The 25,857-nt window shown below is 42.8% G+C and overlaps 1 protein-coding gene and 1 long non-coding RNA gene across 10 annotated transcripts in view; one reads left to right on the forward strand and one right to left on the reverse strand.

Annotated features, from left to right (window-relative positions):
• Nucleotides 1–25,857, reverse strand: part of AGBL4 (AGBL carboxypeptidase 4) — a 1,358,157-nt gene that overhangs the window by 437,848 nt on the left and 894,452 nt on the right. The window lies entirely within an intron of this gene.
• LOC123376227 lies at nt 17,144–22,716 on the forward strand. Of its 2 annotated transcripts, XR_006581720.1 has the most exons (4): nt 18,221–18,284; nt 19,835–20,151; nt 20,922–20,985; nt 21,689–22,716. It is a non-coding gene; the product is annotated as an uncharacterized LOC123376227 (long non-coding RNA). The 2 variants fall into 2 exon arrangements; XR_006581721.1 differs by lacking the exons at nt 18,221–18,284; nt 19,835–20,151 and adding an exon at nt 17,144–17,475.

The following is a 25,857-nucleotide window of genomic DNA, read 5'->3' on the forward strand; positions in this document are numbered from 1 at the left end:
CTAGTTCATATCCAGAGATGATACAAGCAGGCTGCAGATTCTTAAGGCACAAGCTGCACTTGCTTTACAGCTTGGAATCCCCAGGTGTTTCATACACAGGCTAGAAATCCCCTTAGCCTGGGCCCAGCACTTTCCCCAGTTCAGTCTTTGCTCCTCAGGTGTTTCCAGGAGTCTTCTTGCGTGGGGAGTGAAGACCAACAGATGATGTCACTCCCGGTCTTATACAGATTTTGCACATGGGGGGGTGGAAAACCTCTGTTTCAAAGCTTGGTTCCTAGACCAATTTGTGGAAAACTACTGACATCCCAAGATGGAGTCCAGCATCACGTGGTCTGATCGCATGTCCTTGTAGGGTCATAGCAGCCATTACTCACAAGTTCTTTGGAGTGTTCTCAGGAAAGCTCACCACAAGGTGGGAGATAAGCTTCTCCTAAGGCTTATTGTTTTTTCCTAATGACCCATTTCCCTGAATAGGCCTCCTCCTCCCCCCCCCATCTAGACTGAAAGCATCTTTTCTCGTAGTTTCATCTGAGTAACACCCACATTTGAAATACAGATACATAGTCAATATTCATAACTTCAGATACAAATGTTCTATATGCATACGAATGGGTTAATCATATTTGGCAAATCATAACTTTTCCAGTGACAGCTTCTTGCATAAAATACACCATAATTATGTTATAATCATATCATAAATATGGGGAGCAGCGTCACCGAGTGGTCTACTGTTAAAGGGGCTAAGCCTCCTGAATTCTACTCCCGATGCTGCCACTGACTAACAGCATGCCCTTGGGCTAGTCACTCAGCCTAATAGTTTGCTCAGCAGTAAACTGGGTATAAACACTTACTGGAGAGCTTCACGACAGACTTGTGAGGTAGTAAGTACTCAGAGATCCTTAGATGAAAAGCAGTATCAAAGAGTAGAACATCATTGTTCACCTCCTCCTAGTGATCTGTGGTGCTGCATATCTTACCCTGGTGCAGCAACCTCGGCCTAGCTCCTCAAAGGGCACTGAAATATCTTTGAGCATCTGGGCCCTGGAGACCAATGATCAATAACGAAGATAAGCTAGCGGCAAAGAGTTCTGTGGCACCTTATAGACTAACAAATGTATTGGAGCATGAGCTTTCGTGGGTGAATGTCCGCTTCATCGGATGCATGGGTATTCACCCACGAAAGCTCATGCTCCAATACATCTGTTAGTCTATAAGGTGCCACAGGACTCTTTGCCGCTTTTACAGACCCAGACTAACACTGCTACCCCTCTGAAGATAAGCTAGTAGGTGACAGAAGAACACAAAGGGAAAGCTTTTACCATATCACTGATGTACCATTCAAGACACCAAACCATGAAACTTGTGCCATACTGGCCTGGCCAGGGGATTGCCCATTAATTGTGTCGACTTGGTTACATCTAATTTCCTGTGTGTGTTTGTTCCTAAAACCCTAATTCCTCCTAATGCATTAGAATGATGCTAATGCTCTGTTACAATAAACCGCATTCCTATTAAAATCATTGACAACATAGGGTTTGCTCTGATAGAGAAATTATTTGAAACTAAACATCACCATCTGTCAGCGCATTAAAAAACGCGTGCAGTGATGCACAGCCACACAGTGAAATTTGAAAGCGTGTAGGGGCTTTTTCAGAATGTGAGCCCTGAATATTAAACAAACACCTGAAACTATTAGTGCCATCGCCTAGAACCAGCACTTCATTTTCGATTGCGTGCAGTGACTTAAAGAAAGCGTTCTGGGCACTGCCATCTGGGTTTCCCTTAATTATCAATGTGAAAAGCACATACAATATTTCACAACTCATTCAGAAAACAGTGGGACTAGTGCCGTGCATACTCCTTGCGTGGCAGACGTCTGGGATCATTTATGCAAGTATGCCGAAAGGATGTTCACAGTCATTTCTTTGATAAGTTGTTCCCTAGCTTGCTAGATACAAGATTGACATACATGACCTGCTTGCTGTGCACTGAACAGCGGAGTATGATCATGTGAAGTCTGAAACTGCCTAAGCAAAGGCATTGAAAATAGACTGTCAACTTTTATTTATTTATGTTTTAAAGTTTCCTTTCTTTTATGTATTAGACTGATTGTGTAATTCTGTTCATCTGTCAGATACATAGCAGAAAACAGGCTGATCAATAGACAGAAAAAGGATTACAGCAGGGGGAACAAAGTGGGTCTGAGATACTCAGAAGTGGGCTGAGAGTCAGAACTTGTGCGTTCTGGAACTCAGCCCAGGAATAAAATCTGGTCCACAATAGGAGATACGAACCTCAACTTGTTCAAGCAATCAAAGGTTATTATGTAGTACTGGGGAACACCCGTTAGGACAATGGCTGCAAACACCGCTGCAGAGGTAAAGTCTATTAACCTTGAATAGTTATTGCATTTGGAGGTAATCAGAATTTTCTGAATCTGGATGGAGTGAGAGGAATGCCATCTAAACAGCCTCACTCTGAGCCTGTCTAGACAGCAGAGTGGTTAAAATGCTGTCACCCACAAATGCCTGTCTACACTAGTACTTCTACCATGGCTACCAATAGTAAAGTGGCACTGTTATCAACAGTGGTAAATTAAGGAAAAAATGCTAGCAGAGGCAAAAAAAAAAAAAGAAGCATCTAGCTCCAGGTCAGGGAGTTGCAAGATACCCAAGTCATCTCCCATAATCTTGTTAAATTTTACAAGAAATATTCAGCATATACTACTTTATATTAAATGGAAATTTGATTACAAGAGTTACCTGAAATGGGCCCTGAGCTGGAATGCCTGACTAGGATCAAGGAAACAAGCTAACATGTATCAGGTCTGGAACAACTTTTGGACAGCTGGACAACACGTGGCCAATAAATCCAGAAGGAAACTAATGCTTCAGACTCATTCATTTCTGGGTTTGTCATCTCCCTTCTCATCCCTGGTTTCCCAGGGGTGCATCCCCTACAAGTTAAACCAGTTAGGGGAAAGCTTAGCATTGTAATCTCTTCCCCTTTTATTACAGTAATGCTACTTTCCTCCCACCCCCATCCAGAATTTATATTGAATGAGCTCCGGCACAGGAGATAAATGATTTGGTTGTGCTTAACTCCACTATTAGCTCCACCCTTCCACCATCTTGGGTTGTACATCGTGTTCATAGTGGTAAAAAAAGAGGAAATCGGGTGTATCACTCTCCTGGTCATCCTTATTCGTTTTTGTTATGAATCAGTGGTGCTGCACGCTCTCCTCAAGTTATACGCCCAAGCAACAATACCATTTGCAGTTAACCTTTGCAAAGTAAAACAAGCTTAGAGCACACTTGGTTCAGTGCTGTGGCTACATTTACTTTTGATCTTGTTTACTCAAGCGATTCCCACTCTGGAGCATCAAAGTTTGAGGTTAGTTTTTAAGTATTGTTAATCTACATGGTGAATACAACAAAGCTTATGAGAGAATGCTTATGAGCTTATGAGAAGTGGACAAGGAAGATAAGAGATAGGACAAAGAGTCTGGCAGAGTTCCAGGTCCGCGCACTATTTTTGTGCCCAACCTCTTCAATTACAGTCACATACTAGTCTGCGAGTTTCAGTATCAAACTGTTCCAGTGGCTGTTGGGGAATATCCCTTTTTATGAAAAATGTTATGGTTTTAATTTCTTTACTGATGTGAGAGACAGTGAAATGCATTGCATTAAACCATGATTACGCAGCCAGGAAATTAAACAAAAGGAGAAACTTCACTGAACAGTAGAGTTAGGAAAAGATCTTCAAAGGGACATTGCCAAGTCAAAAGAAAACCATTACTAGCAAAATATCGGGGGGTCATAGAGTTTGTCACCAAGGGGTCTCAGATGTGGCGGATCTAGGATAAGGGCTTTGGAGTGCCACATTATTTCTGCTCCTCTCATCCCCTCACACAGACCCTCTCAAGAGACTGGGACCAGCAGGGCATTTCAAGCACACTTCCCAACATCAGTGTGGTTGATGGATGGGAGGTCTGTATTAGAGTTGGTTGGAAAACAGAATTTTTATCCCACAGGAAATGGATATTTCAACATTATTCCAATTCAATGTGAAAACTAAAGTCAAAATATTGACAGATTTGCAGAATGAAAAAAATCCCCCCAAAAGTTTCAAATTGGAAATGTCCAAATGCCCCCCCCACACACAAAAAGTTGATATTTTTCATTTCAGTTCTCAACTGATTTCCCCCCCCCATTTTATTTTGGGGTGGGGGACAGCAGGGGTCAAACACGTATTTTTGGCACAAAGGAAGTGTCTAAGAATTTGCTGAAATGTTTCTTCTACAAGTTCTGGCCAGCAGCAGCAGTGCTCTTTCTATTCTATATAACTCCCGCTGGCCCTCACACCACCAGAAGCAGCAGGGCAGGGACCTCTGTTCACTTTGAAAATGTGGAAACAAAGGAGAGAAGCATTCTGAAATGTGACAGGGAGACGGACTCCTTTCCTAGCCTGCCCCTTCAGCACAGGAACCACTCCCCAAAGGGCTCTCTTATGAGGAAGGAGCCCTGGGCCCCAGTCCTGCTCCTCTGGCCTTCACCTCCATGTGCTGGTCTGCAGGCCAGTTTACCGCTGTGACTCAGACACTCCTAAGTGCTATCTCCCAAAGCAGGTGAGAGCAACAGTGGCATCATGTAAATGCAAACGTCTTATTTCAAGGACATGGGATTTCCGATGTCACTGACATCTCCCCTTCTCATTGGGCTAGACTCCAACTATTACTGTTGCTGTTTTTATTGTTTCCATTGCTCTGATGCCATACTTCAGTACACTCACCACTACTCTGTCCATTCCCAGGCCTCAGCCAGGCTACAGTTCCAGAAGGTATCCAACAAACCTGTCTTTTCCATGGCATTTAGCCAACCGTTCTTCCACTCAGATCATCCCATGGAACGGCCCACTCTTTCCCTTATCACAGTGAAAACTGGGAGGAACTGTCCAAGGAAACAGCACAGCCGACATAAGAAACCAGATTCCAGACATCTAACACCTATACACTGTACAGAACCATTACCTATGTATGGGCCTGAAGCAGACAGCACAGGTTAAAAGTGAAGCTTATCAATGATCTGCTGCCAACAATGCGTAACCTCATCCGCAATGAGCCACTTGATATAGCCTGCATCACTGAGGGCTGGCTGAATGAGACAGCAAGCTCACCCCACAACTCTGCTCCACTCCTCCCACATTACTCAGTACACCACAGACCCAGACAGGACAAGGTAGGCAGGCAATACGTCATTCATCTTCACTGCAAACATCAAATCCAACAGAGTTACCTCAGACAAGACTACTTCATTTGAATCCATTCAGCTGACAATAGAACCCAGAGGCAAAGCTAACAGATTCTATGGTTGCAGTGTTGTCGGTCCCAGGGTATGAGACACAAGGTGGGTGAAGTAATATCTTTCACTGGACCAACTTCTATTGGTAGAAGCGAGAAGCTTTCAAGCCTCACAGAGCTCTTCCTCAGCTGTGGGGAAGGTAACCAGTGGAAAACAAAGGCTGATACACCCAAAACTGCACCTCAAGTAGCTATCCAGGGTACTTCCTCAATCCTGAGTGCCTTCAACGGATCCAGAACTGAGTACAAAGCGCTGTGAAGGACAGTCATCCAAGACTGTGACCATGCACATTTGGAAAAGCTTTTCAGACAGTCTGGATTCACCTCACCTCTACTCATAGAATATCAGGGTTGGACGGGACCTCAGGAGGTCATCTAGTCCAATCCCCTGCTCAATGCAGGACCAATTCCAAACTACTCACCAACCAACAGCCTTTCTGCATTCCCAGAGTTCAGTACATTCACTGATCAAGTAGTTCTAGACACCCTTTAGGGGTCTCAACTCCATACCTGTGAATTTGACCCATGTCAACTGGAGGTAAAAGCATGACATTAATATTTCAAATGTGAGATAATATCAAATCACGAGGCCAAATACTCTGGTGATTCCAAAAATTGAAAAAAAAAAGTCACACTTCAATGGTATCTTTCATTTAAGAAGCTAAAGCAACTTTACAAATATGAATTAAGCCTCACTACACCCAAGTGAAGTAGATATTATCATACTTGTTTTACAGATAGAGGAAGAGTCAATCTTGTTCTGATTGAAGTATCATTCAATGTTGGTCTACTATAGGGCCACATAATGCTATCAGTTTATAAACAGAAATCTCAGCTGGAATCAGTGAGCATTTCTACTTAGTTTCATTTCTACTTTTCTATCTGGCTCAATGTTACTGATTTCTACTAGCAGAGCAGTTTGATTAACGTTATATTTCTTAAACCAGAAAGTTGGGACTTCCAATTGATTTTGTGTTGATTTGGAAAAAAGTAACTTGCTATTGACTGAAGTTTTTCTAATGAAAGAAGAATCAAACCCGAGATGAAATGTCATTCCTGAACCTAAGATATGCAAAGTGGATTAAAAAGGAGAATTTTGCCTTTGGTTTGATGTTCAAATTAGATCACTAATTCATACAGTCCTTTTGCTGTCTAATAAATTCAGATGAAAAGTGGAGATACAAATTCTCATACTCGTTTTGCTGCTTAATATATTCAGATGAGAAGACAAGATATAACAATCAACAGAAGAATTAATTTATGCAGATCTTTCTCTAGTTTCATGATTTAAAATATCTTTAGATAAAAGTCCAGTAATACTCAGCACTTTCACCCTCAAAGTGTTTTGAAAATATTAACTAGGGAATCTGTACAGCAACAGGGTAAGGTCGGTAAGGAGTGTTACCTCCTTGTGAATCTGCACAGCACTCTTGCAAAGTAGGATTAGAATATTACTCTGTACAATGGAGATAATACAATACAAGGCAGAGTGGTTAAGGGACTTCCCCATTAGAACACAGTGACTAAGTGTTAAAGCCGGGTTATAATTAATGAATTCCTAGCTTCCAGTCCTGTAGTTGGACCATAAACCATGCCCATCTTTGAGATCTGTTCACTGCACATAACGTGGCACCATCAACATTTAGTGCACAAAAGTTGTGTGATGAAAAATATTAGTGACAAAATTGAATGTTAATGTTTTAGAAAGAAGAAGGACTTCTACCAGTGTGGATGTTTAAAATGTCTGGCCATTTTAAACCTGGGCCGCTATTTTTGTTGTGTAGCCAATCATATATATTCACTGTATGTTAATTAGAGTTAATTTGTAGGATTATAGAAGTATAAGATTATTCCTACTAAATACTGATTGATCATGTATTAGATATCCAAGTAAGAAAAGCTGGAACACAAGGCCTGTAGGATGTGGTCTGCAAGATCCTGCTTAAGCTATTTTAGGCCTTGGAGATAAGAAATGCTGACATAAGTGACCGGAAAATAACCTGAAGCCCCAAGATAATGGGAAAAGAGGTACCAAGTGGTAATATTGCAAAAAATTACCAGAAGATTAATTTTAAAAATCACAAAAATGCTGTAAAGGCGCATCTGTTTCCAAGATGTGTCTTAACCACAGGATACAGGCTGTGGGTCAATACTAATGAGAATAATGGGAACCCATAGGTATTGGATGCCTTATATTTCTAGGAGACATTAGACCAGTAAGAGACAAGAGAGTTGACACATTCATGGACATGCACAGAAAATGTAGGTATAGACAGAATCACATTATAAAAAGAGGGTGCCTACATTAGATAAATTGAGCTCCCTATGGGAAACTCCACCAGGAACCATCCCTCTACTGATGATCAATCCATGAGATAACAATAGTGTTGGGGTCAGATGGGTAAGGATGTGACTAACTATAATTGTAACTTGTCCATAGGTCTGTATAGAATTTCTATATGCTTGTATACTAACTTTAATAAAGCTTGTAAAACAGACTAGACCTTGTACTTGTGAATGTCTGTGTGATCGCTACTGTTGGTCTTTGTGTGTTCCTAGAGACTAAATCTGAAGCAAGTAGCAGAGGTGACTTTCACTCTGCTAAGCTTGAAACTATAGCCACCAGAGCCGAACCCATGGCAGCGTAGTACCACATTACTAAATTCACTTTAAATAAAATAAAAGGCTACAGTTGGCAAGCACAACATGAACATACAGAAAACGTTCTGAAACTAAGTTATTCTTCAATTTAAATACCATTAAAAAACCCCACACCGTCTGGAGGGACTAATGATGTTTAGAGAGTTTCAAATCACTGCACAATGCGGACCTCTGCAAGATGAAGCAAGTAGTCATCCTATACAGCTGTAGCACGCTACAAACTGACATTCTAACAATGAAGCCGACCCCGGGATGGGATTGCAAAACTGCTCTGAACACAAGATTCCTCTTCTCAACCTTCCACATGGCTACCATTCTGCAATGCACAGAACTCCACCCCACCTCCTCCTTCAAGCTCCCACAAAGCAGACAGCTGATGCAAAAAGAAGAACCAGCCAGGAACAGAAGCATATAGAACACTGATAAGGAGAGCAAGAATGGAAACGATAAACAGATTCACATCTTCTGATTAGCGCCAACGTTTATTTATGCAGATGCATATCTTAGACAGATGACAAACATGTAGTAGAAGAACAGGGATTTCACAGATTATTCACAGCCTCTCCTGCTGGCAATGTGATGTCTTTGTACTCAGATCTAAATCGTTCTATTATGTAATGCTGGTAAGACGTTCAGTAACAAAAAGTTACTTTTCCCTTTAATTTCAGTTTTCTTACAGTATTACAAGCTTTTTGCCTCATAAAAGAACTTTGGCAAAATACCTGTAAATTGCCAGCCATGAAACGTTAAGCAGACAGTGAGCACTCACCAAGAAGATGGAGCAGCTGCTTAAGGTTGACAGCAGGGCCTGGGAAGAAGTATCCATGTGATACACCAAGCACAGGTAGGGGGACAGACAGACATGGATGAAGAGGCCAAAGTGGAGGGCATTTGGAAGATTTAAAAAAAAGACAAAAGTAGCAATGGGCTGGCTATGTTACACAACGAGATAGAAGACTGACTATTGTTACAACAACATAGAGCTCAGTGGACAGGAGATCTATCAAAGATGCAGACCCAAGCTGGCAATCTTTGCAGGGCCTAACTGGGTCTCACAGAGCCCAGAACAAAGCTATTAATATCACCATACCAAAGGCTTTAACCCTGAAATCCATACAGCAGTTTTCTACATCCATGTTATCGCAGTTCCCGTAGAAGTATGCTTGCAATGTAACTTTGACCAGCACACCCAGTATAACGGTGTCGAAGCAAATCACATTTAAGCAGTGTATCTGGTAATTTACCTCTATAATGGTGTGGCTCAGGACAGAGTGATGAAATGCCACTGAAGTGCACTGGGACAGGAAACCACCTCACAGCAATAAAGAATATTTCTTGCTGACTCTGTTATGTATAAATCTTCCTATGGACGACAGTCAGCCTGCAGCATTGCTATACAAATAAGAATAACTTATTTTGATTCAAGTGTTTAATAGAGATTTCTGGAAATCTAGAAGAGTAATGAAACCATATACACAGAGTGCCTACTGCCCACAGACAAAGGAAGTACAGCCATACTCATAATAGAAGGAGCACGTGGGAGTGGGTATTAAAAACTGTCCTGCGCAGGACTCTACCAAGTGGCATATGAAGGGTGGGGGAGATATAATGTATATATTTGCATTTTCTTTAGTTTACTTTGACATATTAAAATATATAAAGAACCACCCTCTTCCCCCCAGTCCCTATCTTCACAGTGCTCAATTACCTGGGCCCAGAATCTCAAAAAGATTGTCCAAACCTCTGGGATAAAGACCATTGTCAACAACTCTGGTCCTCTGACACAATGGAACTGTCTACAATAAGGGTAGCACCTGTGTGGGAGGCAGAATTTTTTCAGGGTAGGTGAAAGACTAGAAAGAACTCCAACAGGAACTAAGGACCACCTCAGACTGCATCACCTTCTGCTCTAAGTGCAAGGGAATTTTCTTTGACCTGCCTTAGCCAATGTAAACACAGAAGCAATGTACTTTAAAAACCAACAATCTCACATGCCTAGAAATAAAAAAAAATACATCCTCTCCAAACACAGAGCTCCATTCTTGGTCATGTTGCCTTCTCACTCTGCACCTTATCTCTGGGTAATCTCATCCACAAACACAAATTCAACTAAGATCTCTATGTGCTGACAACTCAGATCTACCTGTTTACTCCAGACCTGTCTCCTGTCCAAAGTAAAAATCTCTGCTCGTCTCTCTGACATCCAGCTCAAGCTCAACTTGGCTATAACAGAATTCTTAGTCTTTCCCCCGCAAGTCCTCCTCACCGCTTCTCTCAATTACTGTGGACAATACCACCATCCTGCCTTTCACTCACACCGGTTACCTGGGCATCATCTTTGACTCAGACCTCTCTGTAGGTTCTCACATTGAGGATGTGTCTAAATCTTGCCAATTCTTTCTGCATATTCTTATCCTCCCACAAACCTAAACTTTTTGTCCAGCTCTCATCATCCCACATGTAGATCACTGCAACATCATTTTCTCCAGCCTTAACAAATGCAGACTCATCCCACTCGTGACCATTCAGGATGTTGCTGCTACAATCATTCTTCTAGCCTGACACTTCAGCCATGTCACTCCCTCTCTTTGCATCCCGCCGCTGGCTCCCCCTTCAATATCACATCAAACTTGCTTGTTTTCACTTTCCAGGACCTCCATGACTTATCCCCCCCAACATATCATCTCTCATTCATTGTCACGCTCACCTTCAATCAGCCAGTGAGACCAACCTACATCCCCCCTTGTTTAATTTTCAAACAACCACCTTCATGCCTTCTCCCATGCTGCCCCTCATGCTTGGGAGGAGCTCCTTATCAAACAGACACAAAGTCACCTATTAGCCTCCTTCAAAACTCGGCTCAAAACTCTTTATTATAATGCCTAAAAAAAAAAATCATAATAATGGTTAGGCTGCTGGTGTGCTGAGACACTGGCTAGCCATCCGATCACTGTCTCATTGTACTTCCCCATGGGTCTGGCTGTGCCTATCTGTTGTCTCTTGTCTTATACTTATATTGGGAGCTCTTTGGGGCAGGGGCTGTCTTTGTGTTTTGTGTTTGTACAGCACCTCGCACAGTGGGGTCCTGGCCCATGACTGGGGTGCCAAGGTGTTATGATAATGCAAATAATATCAATCATAAAACACTCCTTTGCACACACAATTCTTCCCCTGGGAGAGGATGAGAGCGAGCCAACAAACCACACGTGACAAATGTCAATCACATTGCTTAATGCATAACTGGAAGGTGCTCAAATAGTACGATGATAAGCACGGTATGAGAAGTCTTGTGGAATAGATTTTGCATGCTCAGCTTTTCTTTGTGGCTCTCTTGCCATAAATAGCTCACATGCTAAGCCCTGGACATCAGAACCAGTTATATTGAGAGTGACAGTGTTGGCTAGGACTCTGGGTATTCTCTTCACCTCTTTAACAAAAAAATGAACCCCAGAAACTTTACCTTCCACTTGGACAGCTAAAAGGGAGAAGGAGAAGGGACCACTCTTTAAATTCTCACTCACAAAGCAGGCTAATATTGTATTATTAAAAGTATGAACAGATAACTAGCTGAAGAAACATTGAGCACCCGAGCAATGGTGATTAAGGTAACATGCCCAACTTTAAAACCACATTTTATTCACACCAATTATTAAAAATCATATATTGAATGGATATTAAAAATCAGACCTAGGGTATGTCTTCCCTACCAGCCAGATTGGTGGGCAGCAATCAGTCCAGCAGGGATCAATTTATCGCATCTAGTCTAGACTCCACTGCTGTGGGAGGCGCAGGTGGAGTCAACGGGGGAGTGGCAGCAGTCAACTCATCGCAGTGAAGACACCACGGTAAGTCGATCTAAGTACGTCAACTTCAGCTATGTTATTCACGTAGCTGAAGTTGTGTAACTTAGATCGACACCCGCCTCCCCGCAGTGTAGGCCAGAGCCTAGAGATGGGCTCAAGCAAAGAATTACATGAGCATCATATTTGAACTCCATAGCTAAGTTCTATCTCTGACTGGATGAATCAAAACTCCAAAAGTCAAGTACCCCCCCAACGCCGGGAAAGTTCAGATCAGCATCTAGACATGAACATTCCAGCTCAGGCCCGTCTATAATTATAACCTTTTATTGCTACAGCCTTCTGTGTCTGTGCTGCTGAACCCATTGTAAGGAAGTTTTCTGACAGGCACCATTTAAATATTTGCTACATACTGAGCAGAGGGTGCCGTACGCTGCCGAAGGTTAGGCTATCAAAAGGAGACTCTGTGCTCTGAGAGAAAAGTAATATCCGCTTTAGCTTTCAAACATTTTGGCTTTTTTTTTTTTTATTAAAAACTATGTACAACAAAAACCTTACACTGTTGTCATATACAAAAGGAGATAACAAATGGCATATACAAAAGGAGATAAATGCTAAGAAGTGGAAATCTGTCAGCTACGAATATCAAAAGGCTGCACAGAGAGCCGAAGGCAACAAAGTTTTTCACCACACTTTTTAAATAAGTGTTTAACTATAGTCCTTCCACCAACAGCGCATTTATCACCCCGTGAAACATCATCCAAGCAATCACAGCATTTAAAAGAGGTCTTGTTTAAAAGCGACAACGGTGAGATACAATCATTAAAAAACAACAAGTTTCCTCACTTATACTGGTATTATATTATTAAAATAGAGAAAGTTAAAATAAAACTATGCATTTATATAGAGCCTTTCACCTTCAAAGTGGTGTACAAATATTCATTCATCCTCAATACCCTATGAGGTAGAAAGAATTTGTCTCCAATGTATTCGTGGGGAAAATGACAGAGGTTGTGACATGTCCAGGTCACGAAAGTCAATTCTAATCCAACATCTGTCAAAAAGGAGCTCCGAGTTCCCTGTATCCTACACTAGACAACGTTACCCTTCTCTCTGCACTCTCATTTTCACCCGTCACACTGTTTTTATTCAATTTTGCACTTCTCGCAGCTGGGCAGTGAAATTAGACTGGTCAGTTTCAGACTCTGGTCACATAATACACAGCATCGCTGTATTAGAGTGAGCTTCTAAAGCAGCATGGAACTATATCATGGAACTCAAAAAACTGCAGTAATTTAAAAAATTAAATGAAAAAATTCATAGAGTTTCTAGCAGTAAATTTTTTGGGATAGGATGTTTGTTAAACATCTACATCTGGCGCCTAAACTAGCTTCTTTTAATTTCTACTACTAAAAGCAAGACTATGCTTTAAATAGGTTATTTCAAGTAGAAGAGGATAGAGTGAGTCAGTGGATCAGGCTCTCTCAGCGAGAGATTTAAGTTAATGTTTGGCTTCAGTCACAACTAACGCAAGTTTGGTGGTCTCAATTTAGCACCTAGTGGCCATCTGTCCACTGTACATAATTTATGGCAGAGCAGCAAGACATCAGAAGTGGAAAGCAGAGGGGTCTGTAGCTCAGAGTGTTATTAGGGACTGAGCTTGTTAGAGCTAGCAGCCTGTCTATACAGAACTGGATATCTTTTTAAAAGATTGCTTCCCCCCCTGAGATTACCATACACACATCACAATCAAACACAGTTAGCAGACTCAGCTCAGAATTTTTGCACATGGAAGGCAGTTCTATCCATTGGGAGCCTGGAGACTTGGGTTAATTGCTCGGTCACTAATGGACTCTGTGGGATTGGCAAATCACTTAGCCACATTACACCTCACTTTCTCTGTCTGCAAAATGGGGATAACAATGCTCCTCCATCTTTGGGGAATGGGGGAGGGAACAAACAAAAAACCCCAACAAAGCCTTTGAGAGCGATGGGTGAAAAGTGCTAGATAGGTACCAAGTATCATTCCTGGGTTATTTTTACAGAAGGGCTAATGAAAAGGAAGTGATAATATATTTGTCCCCAGGTCCTCAGCTGAGCCTGATACTGAGCCTGCAACGTGCTTGATTTAATCAAATCTCACAAAAGCTTGTGTGAAAGCAACAAAAAAAGGCTGTGAATGTGGCAAGATCAAAAGGCTCCGAATTCGCAAAAGCAGCTATGAAAAATATTTCTCACTCTTTGTTCAGCTCCAAGTACAGTACTAATTTTTGACACCTATGAGAAACTACAGTTCACCAGCTCTCCTGAGGTACATTGCTTAGCTAAAAACAAACTTATAATTTTACACTTCCTCAAGATCCTTTTCAAGTTAAGCCAGAGAATTAAACTTCTCAGAGAATTCATTCTTAAGAACTACACTTCTTAAAAACAAAATGAGAGGAGAGAGAGGAATGGATACTAGCTGTTTCAAGTCACCAGCATCTGATACCATGGAAACCTAGACAATTAGGGGGGGAAACCCACAACACATCTTTAGACCCCTGTAGGGTGACCAGATCACAAGAGTGAAATATCAGGACACATTGGTCGAGCAGGAGGGGGGAGAGACAGACAGACACAGGTGCACAGCCCTGACTGGAGCCAGAGGCACACTGGTCCGCCTGGCCCTGTGCTACCAGCGTGCCCCTTCCAGTTGGGGGTGGGCCCATGCTGCACCACACAGCTCCCCTGCCCAGCGCCCCCTGGATCCACTATGCCCAGAGCCCCCCTACAACTCTTCCACCACAAAAACACAGTGCTGTGCGCACACACCCCACCCAGCGCCCCCCTGCCCACAGCCCCACCACAGCTGCCCAGCACCCCACACAGAACCCCCCACTCGCTAGTTCCCCCAATACACACAGATTTCCCCTCCCTCCCTCCCAGTGCCCTTCCCCACAGCCCTACCACAACTACACAATTCCCCACACAGACCCGCACTGCCCAGTGCCCTGACACACACAGATCTCCCCCACTGCCCAGCACCCCCCCTCAACAGGTCCCCACTGTCTAGCATCCCAAAACACACAAACCTCCCCCACTGCCCACACCCTCACAGCCCAGCACACCACACACACCTCCCACACACTCACTCCATCACACCCTGCTGTACTCACCAGCTCTGTCGGGAGGTCTCTGACTCCTACGGTGAGAGCGGCAAGGGGAGTTTCCAGACTCTCCACGTGCTGCGCCCGCCACAAGTGCGCCAATGGGAGCTTCCGGAGCCACGGGGCGGGGCTTGCAGGTGCCGGCAGCACGCAGAGCCCCCACACCCTAAGAGCCAGACAGACCTACCAGGGGGCGAGGTGGGGAGTCCCAGCGGTGCTCATCTGGAGCAGCTCCCGTCCTGGGAAGCACCCGGCAGGCTGGTCCCTCTGGTTCCTAGGGTCACAGGTCAGGTGTGGGGGCGCGGAGGGCTCTCTGCCCACACATAGTGCCTGCAAGCCCCACCCCTGCAGCCCATGGCGCTCCTGCCGGCAGGCAGGCACCAGGAGCTGCTCCAGGAAGCAGTGAGCAGCGGTGCCGTGGCTGCGGTCTGGACGGTCCCTGATATCGGGACAATGGGTGTCCCGACCGATGTAAGGTCGGGATGTGGGACAAGTCCCCTAAAATCAGGACTGTCCCGATAACATCAGGACGGCTAGTCACCCTAGACCCTTGGGCTAGGTTCAGCTGCATAACTGAGAACGCTCAATTCTGAATTTCACCCAAACGTCACATTATTCAGGCTCAGCACAGGTAGGGCAAGACTAACCAGAGAGACAAAATTAAAGCTCAAATACCAGTGTGCAATATATCTCCACTAGCAACTACATTGCTTCAAATGCAAAACCAAGACGCCCCATTATTAACACAGCACTTCTCTTTGTTACCATGAAAGCCAGTTTTCAGCCTTTGCTGTGAAAGCCCCTTGCCAGTGCAGCATGCCTTCTGAAAGCTCCCATCATTCATTTATTGATCAAGCAGGCACAACTTGATCCTACTGGGCTACCTTCATCCTTTCTGCCTGGGAAAGTTCAAAGTGATCAGACAGGTAAATGGGATACAGAAATAACCCTGTTGGGTCTGTGTGTGGGTGGAGGATGGGAACTAGAGGAGGAACAGGGAGGGGAGGTTTACAGTGAAATCTAGCACCACACGCAAAATAAGACTTGCTTGTAATAGTTTACCTTGGCACAAGCAAACCAGAACTAGAAATATGCCAATATATTCAGTAAACAGAAATACTCAGTGTCTATGTAGCAATATTTGATCTGTAAATACAGCCACCATTCAAAATGCAAACTCAAGACATTTTCCCACAAGGATGAATTCAAAACCAATGTTTCTCATGTGTCAGTCACCAACACGCATTTGCTTGAGCATCAAGCATGGATAGATTATTTAATATTGATTCCACCATATCACCAAGAGGGCCCAGTCAGGATCAGGGCCTGGTCCTAGGCACATTGAGGCCAGGGCACAGAAAAGTTCTTAATCTACATTTCTTTCTTACGTTACCTTTGACCTCTAATTTCTCTAAAACTGAATGTCATCAGTCAAGAGTACATGAAAATGCATAGTGGGTCTGTAATCAGTTGCACTCACCACTGTAACACCCTCTAGCATCAGAACAGGGCCTTGCAGGGGTCTTCATCTCACCATGTTGACCACTTCTCTGGCCCTGCAGCAGCCTGGCTCTGGCCTCATCTTCCATAACCCAGCCCTCCAGCCATGCAACCTCTTTCCAGTTCTGTCCCTTTCCAGGGTAACAAAAGAACAACTAAAGAATCTACATCTTTCTGCCCCTCTCAGGCTACACTGAGGTCTCCTGATCTTCATCCCTATGCCCAGGGACTTCAGCCTTCCTTCTTTGCTCTCCATAGGCTGAGCACTGTCTCAGGGCTTTTCCCTGGGGGCCTGTCTTCCTAGCAGGTTTCCCCACTGCCTCTCCTTCCTGGGGACTCTAGCAGTCTCTCCCAGGGCCCTCTCTGCTTCTCACTGGTCCTATCTCAGCTATCTCTGCACCCCCAGCTTTACCTAATCCTTATAGTTCTCTCAGCCTGGCTTCCTAAAAAGCAGATATTCCTTGTACTTGTAAGTCTCTCCCACTCACTGCGCTCTTGTTCCTCTCTGTGAAATCTGTCCTGATCCTTACCCAGCTGGGATCACTAATTGTAATTAAGTCCCCAGCTCAGGATCAGCTGGGGGAGGTGGTTAACTGCTACACCACAGGGAAGGCTGAACCCAGCTCCCCTGAAGGGCCTGCCAGCCTGTGACAAGGTCTTTAGACCAAGGAGGTGGCATTCAGTGACACCATGCAGCGAGGATGTATTAGAAGCTGACAACCATACCCCCAAAGACTTTGAGGTTATCTGGACTTACAAACCACTCCGGTCTAACTTGAACATGAGCCTATCATAAGTGGGCAATGTTCTTCTGAGTCAGTTGTCATGGTTACAAGGCTAACTGCGCCTTTGACTCCACTGGTCTTTCAGAGTGCACCCTCCTCTCTCTACAGCCTGATCTTTTAACTGCTGTTTCCTTGTGATGTGTTAGTTCCCAGCATTGGAAAAACAGCTGTGTAACTTTGGCCAGAAGATGGAATTAACATCTTCACAGCTAATAGAGCAGGTATTGGTTCTTAACCCTTAGCCTATTTATCAGAAAGTGTTTTATCTGGATCTGTCATGTTACCTTCCTGCTAATAGCTTGCTATTAAACTAAACCCCTATCTGCATACAGTAAGTATTCCAGTATAGTCATACAATAAACATTTCCCATAACCTACTGCTATACAGTATTCATAAATCAATACAGAGTAGGCCCTTGCCCTTCATACCATGAGCAAATCAAGCATGAAACAGCCCACTGAGTTTCTGTTAAGATATTAAACCAAAGTCCTGGCCACCTTTAGTCATTAAAAATCCCATGGCATATTTAGCAGGGGTAAGAGTATTTGCTGGAGTGTCCTGGCTCTGTTCCAATTTAGACAATTAGATTTTATCTACTTAACTCTCCCTCAGTTTCTGATATAACTTGTATCCTTCACTTCCTGTCCTAACCAGTGGTGCAGTGGTAGAAAAAGAGTTGTTAAATGACCAATGTGAATTCTGTATCAGGTCACTGATTGGAGTGTATGTATAACACCAACAGACCCTGGTTGTCGGCATGCAGGATTAAACCTGAAACCTCTGGAGCTTAGTGCATGAGCCTCTACTGCATGAGCTAAAAGCCATAGACCTGCTAGCTAAGGCTGTAGAGCAGACTCATTAATCTCTCTTCTTGCTAAGTGGTCTCAGCACAGCACACCACACCCAAAAGGTGCATGGGTTACATATGCAATAGAACAGCTGTTCTTTGGAAGGTTTTTTCCCAATGACATTATTTCTGGCAGGAGGGCTAGGAGAAGGATCATTTAACCATTATGGAAAGTGGTTCAGGTAGCTAGGTTCAGATGCAAATAAAGTAGTATTAAGTGAAGTATTAATCAGAAAATTGCCACCTTCACTCTGATTTTTATTGTTGTTGGTAATGTTGATTATAAGAAAATTAACAAATGAATTAAAAAAAAACCCAGAGCAATCATCATTCCATGTCAGTTTCTGTGCTGGCCCTACAGCAATGTGGTTGACAAACAGGCAGTAGGGCCAACATTTACAGACTTGGGCATCTAACTACAGGAGGGAGTTGCCAAGGATCTCTGAAATCCGGACATTATCTAGGAAGTTAAATATGGATTTAGATGTGCTTTGAAAATGCTGGCATACGTAACACCTAGGTAAAAGTATGTAGCGTGTGCCAGTTATCTGAAGGATTCAGGTTCTGGGCTGTTTACTGAGAGGCTATTAGTAAGTGCTTGGCAGTGCAGGATAGGTGGTTTGTTTTAATTGCAAGGTCACTCAGACCATAAGCAGTTTTTTGCTTGCCTGAGCAATTGTGTCAGTGAATGGTAATTCAGAGCAGCAGTAACCTGGACTGCACTCTGCTCAGAGTTTATATTCTCCATTCAGTACATCAGGAAATGAAATCTGAGAAGCTACGTACGTTTTGAGCCTGCCTGCCTGAGTGGCAACACAAATATCTGAGTTTATTCAGTTATTACTCTACAGATACACTGATAGCCATCAAATATAACCAAATATCAGTCTGCCTTCGTTTTTCCCATTCACCTAGGACAGAATGAGAAAGCACTAGTTCATGTTCTTTGATTTGAATAGACGAGAGATAGCCTGCAGTAGATTATGAAGAATTAGCCATCAAGCAGAACGGAACACCAAAACTCCCAGCCTCGAAGGCCAGTATTTTCAGAACATCAACCCCTTTTGTATTTAAATTTGCTGAAATCTAATTTAAAAAGTGAAATGGGTATTCTGTGGAATTTCTGAGCTGGGTGAACATTGTCTCTTCTACATGTGTGATTCACTCTACTCAAAGTAAAACAGCAGCACTTAAAGAACCAAACTGTAAGTCAGGAGAATATTAAGATTGCTTCACTTATGCTGGGAAAGATTGCAATTGCTTGGGTATGTGCTCCTGTTGATGTGCATTTGTAACTCCCATAGCTCTTTAAAAAGGTGAATGTTGCTCTGTGTATAAATGTGTTGCAGACATGATAGATGTCAAAATAGCATTTGCACTCTACAAGAGGGAAGAGAAAACATGTTTATGAGTGAAATGCTCTTTGCAACACAGAACTCAAGTAAATGGACTGCATGGGTGGGCGGGGGGAATCTCTGGCCAGAATCCTCCCCTCAAGGCCACTCCACTGCTGCTACTTTTGGTGTGAATCTTCAGCAACATACTTTAGAAGGCCTCCCATTGACTTTAATACGTCTTAAACTGGGCCTTTCATTACATTCAACACTTAGAGCACATGGTGAGGGGTAGGGGATGCAAAGATGTTGTAATGCTCTGACTTTAGGGCCAGATTATCAACCAATTCTGCTGCATTTGGAATTTGGTCCAGACACTAAAATACTTGTTTTTCCAGATTTGAGTTATTCCATAAAAATGTGCAGACTCTATAACTCTTGGAAAACTTAAGCTGGAGAAATCAGAATTCGTCTTGTTCTCTACCAAAAAGATACAGCAGAAGTAGCTGCAGTGTATATGCTCCTCACACTGACCTGCCACGGTACCTCAAAGGCTGTCCCATATAAGGGTGAGAAAGCAGCATCATTGCAGTAGTCAGTGCGTCTTAGGTCTTGTCTTTTCTGCTGAAACTACCAATGAGAGCACCAGCTGGTGCAAAAGTGCAGTGGCTTGGTGATGTGAACATGGATGGAGAGCATCAAACTCACTTCACAGGTAAGTTACTCCAACTTCGTAAAGCTCTGTGTGTTTAGAGGATAAATCGGGAATTTTTCATAAACAGCCCCACTCCAATGTCTTTCCGACTTCAGTTGGGCTGTCGAACAGACAGCCCAGATTTGAGAGACTAGATTTTCCTTGGTAGGTCGCCTCTCTCCCTTCCCCCATGAAGTACCAACAGCAGAGCTCATTTGACCCATAGGAGTTTGGTTGCAATTCAATCACAGATGGCCAGCAGTAGGAGATTATTCCCCCTAACAATAACACCATGCTTATTTTCTTGCCACATGTCATTGGGGACCTCTTACTTTGTACCAAAAAACAAGGATGGACTTTTTAAAAAAAAAAAAAGTACTGAGCTATAGAAATGGATGCTTTTTTCTCCCCTCTGAGCACGGCCCTGCTTCAATGGTTCTGGTTCAAAGCAGAAACAGGTGAACCTGGGTGTGCCCTTCCTGAAGTGTGAGTGGCCAAGGACACAATTATATTTTGTACTGGAGAGAAAGGGAGGTAGCAGAGTACCCGCTATACTAATCCAATCTGCCAGAGAGGCACCAGTAAGATGCTCAACATGGTGATTGTTTCTGTGCGAACGCGCCCTCTATAATACTATATATACCTCTATATACTTGCAAGATTGCTCCTTGAGTTCTTACTTAAACTTACGATCACTCCAGGCGTAAAAATTACCCTGCGCGATAAGCACAACACTGACAAACAGAATTGGGGGCATTAGAGAAAAATGCATTTTTTGTTTTGTTTTTCAGAATTATTAGATATGCAATTTGAGGTTGGAAAGTTCCCAAATAAATCTTGCCAAGAGTACTCAAGGTAAGTGCTACTTGAACAATAAGTACAGATAGATGAGCAATGGCACCATGCACCTTCAGTTCATTTGGGTTATTAAACTCAAAAGCAATAGTGAAAGACAGTGTTTTCAGCACCCCAAAACACCACCTGTGGGATACCCCAACCCCACCAATCCATCTAATGTGGGCGGAACATATTTTAGTTGTGATTTTCAAAGCTGCCTAAGAAATCTGGATGCTCAGTTCCCATTAAGTTAACCTCCCCAGCTGGCTTTGCGAATCTGAACCTTCAATTTTTATGGACACCCATCTTATTTTATAAAAGCCTTAGCATAGTCTCCCGCCATAAAGCATTCAGTGAAAATAGGAGGCCTGTCTGTTTAGGGCAGGGGAGCTGAAATCACAGCTCCTGGGCTTTGTTCTGGCTTTGTGTGTGAAGTTGGACATATCACCATCTTTCTATGTCTCCGTTTCCTCTGCTGTCAGACAGATAAGAATTTGTATACCTATCCAACTGGGGGCAGGGGGAATTTGAGGTTTAATTAAATGTTTCTAAATGCTTTAAGAGAATCAGATGAAAGACTATATAAAAGTGGAAGTACTTTGTATACACAATTTGGTAAACTGCATGACCACATATAAATATCTATAGACTCAGCCTCAGAATTATACAGATTACAAGTGTTACGACAGAAGACCAGCGTGTAATATTTATTTGTTTTTAGATACAAACTATTTCTGTGCAGCCCAACAATTTCATATGAAGAAGTCAAGTGATCAGATGGTTTAAAATCTACTACGGCTGCTAATCCGTAGTGCAACTATTTCAACATTTTGGAAAACACACACAGTGCTTAAACATTTGGGAAAAGGAACAAGTCACTGTAACACTATTTTGTTAGCAGAAAACGTTCCTGATCAGCTTTCCTCTCTTTCAAACAAACTGTAAAGTTAATGGATGCATACGAAATGTCATGGTTTGATTGTTCTAGTAGTCTAAGCCTTTCAAATTAAAGCAAGCTTTTTCATCTGGTAATACAGTTGCCTTGAACTTGGACTGCAGCAACGCAATCCACGTGACAGCTGAAATCTTTACCCCTCTCCATCCAAAAAAAAACCATCGCCCCAATGTATTTCCAATTTGATGGGGGTATTCATGCTTTCATAGTAACCAGTGGAATCTATTGTTCTCTGGCTTTTAACTTACTTGCCTATACAAAATGCATATCGGTTCTCTTGTTTATATAGTGCCCATGTACTCTGCATCTTATTGTTCTTTAACGTTTCATTGGTATGTTTTCTGCATGAAAAGTAACTCCAGACATTAAAGAACACAAAAAAGATTGGCACGTAGCTACTTTCAAAATTTTAATAAAGGCTGTATAATTACCCCCAGATTATCAGTGCCAGGGGACGTTCTCTGTTTAACTCCCCCATACTGTATAGGAGACAAGGAGGTGGCTGGGGGTTAGCAACCAGAGTACTGTCTACCTTGGCCCACACCTGCTGTGGAATGTACAGTTCAGAGGGGGTAGGCCAGGGTGGTTCCAGAAAGGACATACACAAGCCCTGCAGATGGTCCAAAGGGCAGCTACCTACTTAGGATATGAACAGGATGCAATGGAACTGTGCTGTCAGGGAAGCAGAGCCATTGCAGAGAACCAAGTCTAAGATTCCTTAGAGTCTGTGGAAATTTGCAGACAAGGACCACAGACCGTCTTATTCCAGGGTCAACAACCCTGCTTTCACTCCTCTTCCACTTCTCCTGCCTCTCTTTGATGGGTTTTCCACAGGACAGGTCATCTGGCTATAACATTTTTGCATCATATACAGGTCTGGAAGAATTTGATTTTTATATTTATTTGGAAGCATTTTTTTCTATTCTTAGCCATTTAAATTTTCACAGTTATGGGAAATTATAGGGGGAATCACACAATTATTTGATGAGAGTATATTTTGAGATTCAAAAAGTTAAAAGCTTTATAACTGTTAAAACACAAATTGTCAACATCAAATGTCAAAATATACAAAGTAAACATCCTTAAACCAATGCCTAATATGTCCACAAGGAGCATTTTTCTTTCTTTGCCTATTTGTAAATTTTGATGGTCATGGATGGAAATATTTTTTCAGTTTGTGCAGGTATGATGAAATTAACATTTACTGATATTTACCAGGAAAAATCTAATTCTTCCAAGCCTAGTTATGCAATGGACTGAGTTACTAGCACAACTAAGCTTCTCGAAAGAAAATGTCATTGGTTATTGAAAGTGACCCAATGTGTTTAATATAGAGAAAACCCCTGAGCAACAAATAAGTATTCTCTTAATCAAGCCTTTCACTAAACAGGGAGAATTTTCTCAGTAATTATTTTTAGGGTCCTAGATTCCACTGGCATACAACATATTGGTAGTTCTTTCTCATATGCAGATTAGGGAGGCTAGCAGCCAATGAGATACTCTTGTTTTGGAGCCTTTCGACTAACCTAACTCCATCCCTTCTACTGGTCTCTACTTAAAATATTTCCCTTGGATTTGATTAACAACCTATGTACAATCCTGCTCATGCTTCTACAACCCCTTTTGGCTAGTCAAAAAGGCAGAGCCGTCACCAGTAACATCTGGGACACAGGAAGGAATTAGCAGCAAGAAAAACCTGATTCCAGGTACCACCCAGCAGACAGGACCTGGTTTAGCCCTCACCATTAAAACTTCAGGCAGGAAAATTTAAAAGGTGCCATAGCTTCTCAGATCCCATAAACAGACACTTTTCCAACAACCCTTTAACAGGTTGTTACCAAGTTAAGCGAAACCGCTGAGCCAATGAACTGAACTAGGGATTCCTGGTGTGGGGAAGTTCTAATAGATGACTGGACAGAGAACGACACCTGCAGATGCAAATACATTGAGTCTGTAATGTCTGCAGTAATTATTCAGGGAGTGCAACCTAGATCTTTGCATAATCTCCTGAGTGTCACCTCATCAATCTAAGCCCAGGAGGTTTCAGTCAGGTGAGCAGAGTAAACCTTAATATAAAATGGACAGGGAAATCTGCAATTTTGTACGCCTATATTTCTCATATACATCGAGGCCCAGATCCACAAAAGGCTTTAGGTGCTAAATCCCAGATTTCGGCATCTCTGCAATCCACAAAACCCTCACTTGGCTGCCACCTAACCTACAGACACCCAAATTCACTCAGTCCCTATATTTTCACTGTAAAAGTCCCCGCGTTTTTGCATCTGAACATGTGCACGGCTGCCTCAGGTAGGCATCCAGACACGTCTCTCACATTTCAGACCCAGTGCAATCCTCAAACCAGGTGGAGATAGGTGTTTCCCCACCTATCTCGCCACCAAAGCCTGATCCTGGAGGCGTGCTCTGGGCACACCTAAACACAACACTTGTAACTTTTATCCCAGTGCTTAGGGTACTCCACAGGACAATAGAGTCGGTCTCACTCACTCTCTGGCCCAAGGCATATTTAATTATTTATACAAAATGGAATAGCGTTAATAGGCGAGACAGAGACCCACATCAGAATATCCCACATTCCAATCCCTTTTCAGCAGGCAGAGAGAGGCATTGAACTGGGATCTCCCACCTCCCAGCCAGCAAGACAAAAGCAAAAATACTGCCCAAGACGGCAGATACTGTGGTATGCTGCCCCCTCCCAGTGAGGGACAAGAACAACTGAGGGAACAATGGAAGGGGTGAAGCTAGTCTAGCTGAAGGTACCTAATAGGAAAGTTTTTCATTGGCTGTTATCCTGAGTCATTTGCTACCTATCTGTTCTGTACCAGTGAAATCTGGGACCCAGAATATGAGCTTTGGGAGAAGGGGAATTTAAAAAAAAAAAAGGCCAGTTGCAAACAAAAAGCAAATGCAAAAATATCAGCAGGCATCTACCAGTGAAACATTAATTACATTTCTAAAGGCGGTGTCCGTAATTAATTTTCTCACGTCCATACAAATAGGAATAAAGTACGAAGATGGTGATTTCACAATGTTTGTAAATTACTAAGTTAATTAACAGCCTATCATTAGAGAGAAGATGAAGGAAATGTAGAGGAACCTCATTTGACATTATTCAGAACTCTCAAAGGAAAGAAGAGACTTGTGAAAAAAAAGATTAATTGCAAGTTTTTCCTCCTTTATCTTGATCTCATTTCTGTTTACATACTTAAATCTGCTTCGTCCTTCAGAATTCTGGGACTAACGATTTTCAGTTAAATCGTCTTGGAGGAGTCACTAGTCCCTCATCTTGACTCTGAGGAGTAGTTAACTTGGAATCTAAAAGTAACGTAGCAAAGTCAAAATGTGCTTCGTCCCTTCTAAAACAGCCCTTAATTTGTCAGGACAGTAAACTGCAGCTGCTGGTCTAGGGCAGGCAGGTTCCTCTTCTAACATGTCTGATTTGTATCATTTTTCTGGGCTCTAGCTAGAGGGGTCCAAAAATGTGCCTTAATTTAGCCAATTAAAAGATTGGCTTTAGTTTCTCTCTTCTACCCCACATGGAAAGAAATGTAACCACAATGGTTCTGCATCTCTCTAGAGCAATTTACTGCTACCAGCACCCAGAGAAACTCTAAAGCTTAAAGGTGGCTCAGATGTTAACACAAATAATAAAACAATTGCTGCATCCTACTTGGTGTCTCACTTCAGCGTCTTCTGTTATAGCAAAGAGTCTGAAATCGTTGCTGTTTTTGGCCTGATTCAATACTTTCAGGTACTTGGGTGGATCATTCTGCTTCATACAGAATGAACAGTAAAGTAAAAAGAAAGAACCTGTCCCGGTCTCATTTATGGCACACGTAAAACACTAAGTCAATTGGTAAGTGGCCCAGGAGGAGGTTTATGGCACTAGAGCCAGGGCCCTATCCAGTGAGGCACAT

The sequence above is a fragment of the Mauremys mutica genome, chromosome 8, assembly GCF_020497125.1.
Source record: "Mauremys mutica isolate MM-2020 ecotype Southern chromosome 8, ASM2049712v1, whole genome shotgun sequence".
Lineage (NCBI taxonomy): Eukaryota > Metazoa > Chordata > Testudines > Geoemydidae > Mauremys > Mauremys mutica.